The sequence below is a fragment of the Meleagris gallopavo genome, chromosome 15 (genome assembly GCF_000146605.3).
Source record: "Meleagris gallopavo isolate NT-WF06-2002-E0010 breed Aviagen turkey brand Nicholas breeding stock chromosome 15, Turkey_5.1, whole genome shotgun sequence".
Classification (NCBI taxonomy): Eukaryota; Metazoa; Chordata; class Aves; order Galliformes; family Phasianidae; genus Meleagris; species Meleagris gallopavo.
In genome coordinates, this window is record NC_015025.2 from 9,271,726 (window position 1) to 9,280,572 (window position 8,847).

An 8,847-nucleotide genomic window follows, 5' to 3' on the forward strand; every position below is an offset into this window, starting at 1 on the left:
CGCCGGAGCGGAGCGCACGGCAGCCCCAAGGGGCGCGGGGCAGGGATGCTCCGCGTGTCCCGCCTCGCCGCTTCTCCCGGACGGCTCGGCCGGTTCGGCGGGGAGAGGACCGGGAGGAACCGCAGGAAGCGGCTCCGGGAAACGGGTCCTTGAGATCACCGCTGAAGAGGTTCGGAGAAGATCCACGAGCAAACTTCATACCTGGATCTCTGTAGCAGACGGAGGGCATCGCTGTCCCTACATATCGGCAGGGAAAAACCCCAAGGGCGGTTTTCCCAGGGCGTTCTGAGGGGCCGGGTCCTGACCAGACGTCCCAGACAGGAGTGCGGACAGCAGAACCGCGGCTCTGGGAGCTGCCGACAGCCCCGGAGCTGCACCTCCTGACAGCAGATGTCAGCTCTGGGCAGATCCTCTTCTGTCTGCGAGAGAAAACTCCGGTCGTTCACCTGCCCGCAAAAATGTGTCGTTTCAGATCGTGTTTTCTTCTTTACAGAAATCACTCCTGTTCAGCAGTAAGGACTGAAAGCAGAGCGGTTACATCTCGAGCCCTTTTCATTCTACAGAAGGGATTTTTCTGTCTTACCTGAGCCACGAGAGTCAGCGAAAGCAGATGAACACAATGATTTGCAAGTTGCTACCTTTGTGTCATAACCTCACCTCAAACAAATGTATCAGAAAATGAAGATAAACATCACGGGGTGGGGGGGTTAAAACCTCCGAGAAGAACAAATAAGTTCACTAAGTTGTCAGGATGCATTTCCTGGGTTTCAGCATTACTGAAGTTGCTTATATGCCAGCTATAATTTTTCATAATGTCAGTTAGTGTGGATACAGTGCTAAACTAATCCTGACTAGCTAACTAAGATGCTTGCTTTCCCTTCCCCTCTCTCTTTCTCTCATTTTTAATTCCTTCTCAGCAGGTCTCATCCCTCCTTCTTATGATCCTGTTCTTTAATCATCATTCATCCCCAAAGGAGGATGAAAAAGACAAAAAGTGAATTCTTTGTTTTTCAGTAATAGTGATGCCTAATGAAACTCATTCTGAGCTTTCTTTTCATAATTTTGAGCAGGTTTTTTTTCTTCTTTTCTCCTCAAAGCACAGCACAGGTGAGATTTACTGCATGTACTTATCTTCTGAAAATGCAGCACATTGCTGCTTTGGAGCAGAAACCCTGGGACGAGGGGGAACATCGCCTTCGTAAGAAGACACTGAGAACATTCGCACATTCTTCATTCATTTAATCCAATATTCATTCCAGCAGCCAGTCTTTCTCATATCTCATCCCTAATTTCATGTGATCATTTTGTGGATGAAATTCAGGTCTGGCTGAGCTGAGGCCGTAACAGCACAGCAAAGCCCCTTAAACAGCTCTGCAGGTTTCAAAGCCTTCCCCTTCAAACAGGGCACCCTGCTGTGCTCATTTGCCACTTCAGCTAATTTGTGAGCTTTTAAAACTTGCACGACTTAATAGTCATACCCAGGTGAGGCACAAAAGTGAGATCCATTAAACCCTTATTACTGTTCAGGTAAATGTAGCAGTGGGATTAGGCAGCCAATCGGCACAGGTCTGGGAGACATTTCTGCAAAGGATGGGTTGAATTTGCTTTTTGCTGCTCTCCAGCTGATGTGCCCTCAGACAGCACTGAAGGATCAGCTCATGTCCAGATCAGAGCTTGCCCAAAGCTGCCAGCAATGGGACAGTGGTGCGGGTGAGAGAAACCCAGAAATAAACAGAAAATTGGTTAAATTTTCCCTATGCCCCCACATATAACAGCTGCTTGATTTTGTTTAATGCTTTTTCAACCACTGCTGACCGATGCTGAAATCAGAGGAATACCCAGGAAAGGAAATCTCATGTGTCTCTGCTACCACCCTACAAAACATCTGTTGCTCCTCTGAGACTCTTTTTGGAGAAACGCCCATTGGGTTGGCATGAAGATTTGAAAATACACATAGAGTAGCACCTTGATCCAAATGATCTTAATCCAAACAGTAATTAGCTATTAGAAGACTGAGCCAAAGCTGAACAAAATCCAAAGCTTGCATTCAGAGATAAACGTGCTTTAATCTACCAAACAGCACACACACAAAAGCTGGAGAAAGGCGGCTTGATTTACAAAATAATATTACAATCTGTGGATACAAACTGTACTCACGTCACTCTCAGGATGACTTCTTGAGTCTGCATGCATGGGATGTATTAAACATCAAATCAGCTGAGGCGGGTTAGCAGAAATAACGTCTGAAAGAGCTGTCAAGTTTCTAAATAACTGGTTATACTAATAAGCCAAGATAACTTCAGCCTCAATTTACCTTCTCGGAAAAATCAAGAGATTCTGGAAATGGAGCAGCAGGTATGAACTCTCTTAGAGGATCAGCGAAGCACGTGGCTGAATTGGTAGTGTCATGGTTGGGCATTCCATGGGAAAAGCACGGCAGTGAGTACAAAACACGGAGGAAAGATGAGAGGCAGAAAATAATAAAACCAACCCACACATCAAGGTCTCAAACTCCTTCTTGTATAATGAAGACCCATCAGGAGGGAGAAAGAGTCAGTGAGAGAGGAGATTACTCGTCCCCAAACACTGATAACAAGGCCTAAATATTCACTACTGTGTGGATATATATATATATTTTTTCTTTTGGAGTACCATAATCTATAAAAGAAAAGGAACAATGCTCCATTCCCCACGTGCCCTGAGCAGTCAGTCCAGGTCTGTTCATACATCCCCTTCCCACGTCACCAATCCTTCCTTACATTTCTAGTGTAAAACCCAAACCAAAGCTGGGCTGGTTTCAGCTGCAGCCTCTGAGATTTTACAAGCTCTTTTTGGACAGAAGAAGAAGACAGAAATGAAAGGGAAATATCCACCCTGGGACAGGGCAGGAACTGAACAACCCATACCCCCACCAGCAGGATCCTCCACAGCTGATTGCTGAGGTATGAAACAGCACATAAACCAGCATGTCAACACGAAAATATAGACTGTCCCCTCTCCACTGATGTATGCTTTATTTGCACATGCACCATTTTTTTTTATAGTGTATGGCTTGCATTTTTTCTTTCACTCCATGGATGGGCAGAAAAATTGAATATATGAATCAAAAGAGAAGTCATGGCAAAAATGACAGTGCTTTTAATGTCAAAGATGGCTTTGACATATTAATTAGTACCTCAGAAATGAAATAAAGCCAGCAATACGGAATGATTCATTAGAATGAAATTAATCTGAGAAATAATTAATTCTGAGTGGATAAATAAAAAGAGTACGAATGGATATATTAGCAGCAAAACTCTTCACAGCTGAGTGTTACAGTGATTTTTAGCAGCAGTAGATCAAGCTACAGATAACATAATTTTCTTAGCAGATGGCTTGGTAGGTGGCACTCCACTCTTAAGCTGCAGATTTACTCCTGAGCTGCGTGCCAACCAGCAGCACAAAATGGATCCTTCTCCCATATTCCAGCATAGCCCCTGAACAGTGGATGGAGAACTGCTCCTCTTCCATCAGAGCACTTTTGTTCTTTCTCCATCGTGCAGAACATGTGATGATGAAAAGTATTGTTGGCACGAACCTAAGCACAGTGCCTCTGAAGGTTAGCAGAGTAGGTAAGAAAAGTCAGACTATTACCCTACGGCTGATGATGTATATATAAGTGCACATTACTGCACATCCAATATGGTTATGCTCTATGGCTCTTCTATAGGCAGGCTATAAAAATCCTTGAATTAATGAGAATTAAAGGAAATATGAAAAATAAAAAATAAGAAATGGAATGGAATGGAATGGAATGGAATGGAATGGAATGGAATGGAATGGAATAGGTTGGTTGGAAGGGACCTTGAAAGAACATCCAGTCCAACTGCCTGACCTTTTCAGGGCTAACCAAAAGTTAAAGCTTATTAGAAGAGCATTATCCAAATAGCTCTTAGCACTGACAGGCACTCGGGTAGTGTTTGATCTGTGTTTGACTGTCCTCACAATGAAGAAATTTGTCCTAACATCCAGTCTGAACCTTCCCTGGTGCCAGTAGAAAAATAAGAATCCAAACCAAGGTTCTGGTTTTAGTTTCTTCATTCCTCCTGCCACAGTTTCAGCCAGAGCTTTTGAAACAGCCAGGGATCAGACTGGATTACCCCAAACCGTGATACAATCCCAAATTCATTTTCACCCTACCCTGTCTGCATACTTTTTCTGTTCCAGCTTTTGTGCCAGTCTGACCACACCAGGTAGAACTGGTTCATCTCAATAATTCAGTAATATCTGGCTCTTTGCAGCCTGCCTCTGTGTCCTTGGCTTTTCCCTGCCCTGTGTTGCAAAGAAAGAAGTTGCTGCGACAGCAGCTCCCAGAGCAGTGTCTAAGAAGCAGTGCTTCCCCTGACTGGAAATGTTCCCTGCTTCCTATCATCCATTTGTCAAAATCCATCTCAGGGTCAGGGGCCTCAAAGCCAGTGAGCTGCTCATGCTCCTGCCCTGCGAGGCTCAGCAGCTCTGGGCTTGGAACACATCAGGGTTTGGCTGCACCAGCACAGCTATTCTCATTCCCTAATGCTTTTCTAGAAAAATCCCAATGATTTCTAGTAACTGTACTCTACTTATAGTAATTCTGACCTGTTTTTCAGGAGTTTTCTTCCACTATTTAGGAATTTCTCATGGCTTTCTAGGAATTGTGCATTTCTTTCTAGGACTCCTCTACTGTTTTTCAGAAATTCTCCCTTCTCTTTAAGAAATTGCCTTCTAGTTTTTCAAAAATTTGTAGCCAGCTTTCTAGGAATTCACTTTTTGCTTCCTAGGATTCTCCCCATTGCTTTCTAGGAATGAAATTTGTGTTTTAAGAGTTTCCTATAATTTTCTAGGAATTCCCAAAAACTTTCTAGGAGTTTCCTATGGTTCTCTTGACACTTTCTATATGTTCCCAGGAATTTTCCTGCTGCTAGGAATTTCTCACTGCTCTCTCGATATTTCTACCAGCTTTCTAGGTACATTTATCATGCTGTGACATGTTGATCCATGCTGTTAATGCTGTTGCATGCTATCAGGCTGGATCTTAGGAAAAATTTCTTCTCAGAGTGATCAGGTATTGGCACAGGCTGTCCAGGAAGGTGGGTGAGTCACCATCCCTGGAGGTATTGAAGAAATAAGTAGATGTGGCAGTGAGGGACATGGTCAGTGAGCATGGTGGGTAGGGTTGGGGATATCCCAGATGATCCCAGCAGTCTTTTCTAACCATAATGATCCTATGATCTGCGATGGCATGTGGCATGCTATTCAGAGTTGTCTGGTGATGTCTTATTTTGTCCCACGTTGTGTTGTCACATTTTGTTCTTTACTCACATTTCTGCATGCCTCTCCATGTTCTGGCATGCTCCCGTGCATGTCAACTGCTGCTGCTGCATACCTGGTCCCTAAAGGATGGTGAAAAAATTTGTCCAGCACAGCTGAAGCAGCTGTGACACCCCATGGGATGGTGCTGAAGCAGGAGGAACCTACACCTCCTCTTGCTCCATACTCCATCCATCAGCCTGCCTGGCTGAGAGCCTTGCTGCCAGCAGTGCTTCAGGCTCTGTACAATTCCACAGGAGACATTTTTGGAATAGCCACATCACAGGGGAAATGGTCCCTAATCCTCTTGAAATTCTGGTTTATCCCTTTAAATGTAGTGCTATGCCCCTTCTAAATGCGGGATGGCTTTTCACGTTCTTCCTCTTCAAGTCTTGCTTGCTGTAACTGTGGATGTTTCCATCTAGATAAAGGGGAAAATTTGGTATGCGTCAATTTAGCATTTGGCACAATACAGCATGAGTAAGCTGAAGTTAGGTTCAAATACTGCAAATGGAGCCAAAATCTTTAACAGACTTTGCCAGTAATTCTCTACTAGAGCTTATATAAGGGCTTATTACAATTTATGTTATCAAAAAGTGTTGTGTTGCTCATCTGTTAGACCATTTTTCCCTGGTTAATAGTTTATTCTTTGGCAGCTGAGACTGCTGGAAAATAGGGTGGAGGTTTTTGATATACTGACATGGACTCACAGAAATCTCTAGTTCAGAAACAGACTTTGAATTTAGGAGACTTTACTGACATGCCTTCCAGTCTGAGGTTTGGATTTCCTGCATAACATTAATGCACAGTAAGTCAGCAGAGCAGAAAAAATGCTTTATATATATGGTTCACCCAGTGCCACATTGCGCTCCTGATAGTAAAACGCAGCACAAAGCTTTCACACGCACCTCCCATCAAGTGAGTGCTAAAAACAGTTCCCAGAAATGTGGCTGGGTTCTTCTGGCAAACCTCTGATAACAGTCAGCTTGGTGCCAAGGCTAGTTCCTAACACCATCCCAAGAGCCAGCTGCTGAACACACTCCAGCTCCTTGCTCTGCACCTTCAGAGCCGTCATCACACATCGTTTCCCACCCGCTGTACAACTGCCTTTCTCGTGGAAGTAGAAAAGTCTTGATACATTCCATGCTTGCTGTCTGTGATACAGGGCTGCAGAAAACCTAGTCCTGTAGTGCCACTTACTGGATATCTGTGTTAATAATTGCAGTGCACAGCAGCTCTCAGTTTTTGTCATTTGAATCCCAGCACCAATTTGAAATGGCAAAAAATATAAAATTATTAGCGTCCAATGTAAATATTATGAATGCAGCGAAGCTTGAAGAGAGTGAATACAGTAAAGCTCATTTCTTAGATGAAGCAGTAGCTGTACAAAAGCAGAAATGTTCCTGCTCTAATTTGCATAGGGAAAGGTTTGCTCTGCAGCTGTCTAGAAATTCTTTCAGGTGAAACACTAAGAGGGTTAAATTCATGTCTAGTTCAACAAGGACAAAGGACTGAATGTACACCTGAAAGCTTGCAGGAGTCTTATTAGCGGGGTCTTCTGAAAATAAGATGACTGAAAGGAACACTTCAACAGGAACTAAGGTAGCACTTACTTCATGCATCCATTTCAGTCTCTAGAGATGTGCTTCCTGTAAGTACTACTAGTACTTACACTGTAATTTAACCCCACTCCATATGAAAACCTGTAAGAAAACACATGCTTGAGTTTACTGACCAAACTGTGTGGATTCAGTCTATAGGACTGTCTGTGTGAGGGTTTTGGGAGGGAATGAGGACTTCAGAAGAACAAAGCTGTATTATCCAGCTGCAGATCAATATACTGCATACTACATCATGGGGTCTTCCCCTCCCAGTCCTCTAAGGCAGAGCTGCCCGGGAGCCACCACAGCCTCTTCCAGCCCATCTTATCTTACTTCAAAGAGTCTATGAGCATGGAGTGTCTGTTTTTTGGCCTCTGCATGTTGGTGAGCTATTCTGGCACTGGTAACCTAGCACTGTCTGCAGAATATTCATGGGATGTAACACAGCTTCATTGCAGCACGCTTTTCCCATTCCCAAAAGACTCAATATGAGATACGGGATGACACCAGCTCACATGTTGCTGACTTATCAAATTATCATAACACTATCGAACTGAGACTTTAATGAGCTTTAATTGATTTGTGAAATGAGCTAGCAATCTATTTTGTGCATCTATCACCGTGTTCATGTAGAAGCTGGGATGCAGAAGGAATGGGAACAGCCTAATTGAGTATCCCTAGCCTTTTTTTTAATCTCAAATGACTGCACATCTTGTAACCATCAGAGAAGCTATCAGATGGTACAAAGAGAAAACGAGGAGTGACCATAATTACCAAAAAGAATGAGACGCTCTGTGATCCATTCCTCAGCCTTTTATTTATTTAAATCCACATTTATTTGACATTTTTAAGGCACCACATGCAAGAAAGTTTTCATCAGCTGGAAGAAATTTCATAGTAATAGTTTCTTTTTTCTTTTTTTCCTATTTTTATTTTTTAGGGATCTGAGGGTGAATTATTTTTCTAAGGGTTCAGTTACTGTGGTTTCCTATGAGCATTTCCCTGCTGCTGGCTGTTTTCTGCAATACTTATTAAAGCTGGAGTAACGAAAATGAGAAAGTCCATAAACATCCATCTTTGTTGTCAAGGTTGCCTTCGGGCCAATGGTTCTTTTGCCTCTGAAGTTGTTCCTATTAAACTGACTGATGATCCAATTTGTTCACCAACCGAGTACTGCCATCTTGCTACAGAGGTGGCCAATAATATTTCTTGTAACCCTTCCATCAGCTTTTATTCCGTTAATTATGAAAGTAATTTCACAGCCTGACCTGCCTGCAAAACTTGAGGCCACAAGCTTCTGCCACGAGCTGCCAGCAGCCCACGACAGGCCTGTCCATCAGAGAGCTGAGCAAGCTGGACACCGTAATGCCACAAATAACCCAAAATCACAAAATCATAGAATATCCCAAGATGGAAGGGACCCACAGGGACCATCGAATCAAACCTCTGTCCGTACATAGGACCACTCAAAACTCAAACCCTGTGTCTGAGGGCATTGTCCAAACACTCCCTGACCTCCAGCAGCTCAGGGCCGTGCCCGCTGTCCCGTGCAGCCGGTTCCATGCCCACCGCCCTCTGGTGCAGAACCTTTCCCTCACCCCCACCTGCCCTCCCCCGACACAGCTCCACGCCGTTGCCTCCAGCCCTGTTGCTGCCACAGAGAGCAGAGCTCGGCGCTGCCCTCCGCTCCACGTGAGGTGCCATGAGGAGCTGCAGGGTGCCAAACCTTCCCCTCAGCCTGCGCACACGCTCTCCCTACAAAGGCAAAGAGCATCCCTGCAGCCCTCCTACTACACTTTGTTTCCAGTACAAAGCTGTATAAAGCCGTATACTTTATTTTACCGTCCAAAATGACCGCTCAGCCGGCCGACCCCCGCCTCTCCGCCCGGCCCCGCTGGGGCGGAGCGGGGCGGAGCGGAGC

General features: G+C 44.4%; 1 protein-coding gene across 1 annotated transcript in view; it reads left to right on the forward strand.

Moving 5' to 3' along the window:
* SFXN1 (sideroflexin 1) overlaps positions 1–8,847 on the forward strand; it is a 35,562-nt gene that overhangs the window by 6,386 nt on the left and 20,329 nt on the right. The gene's annotated exons all lie outside the window — the stretch shown is intronic.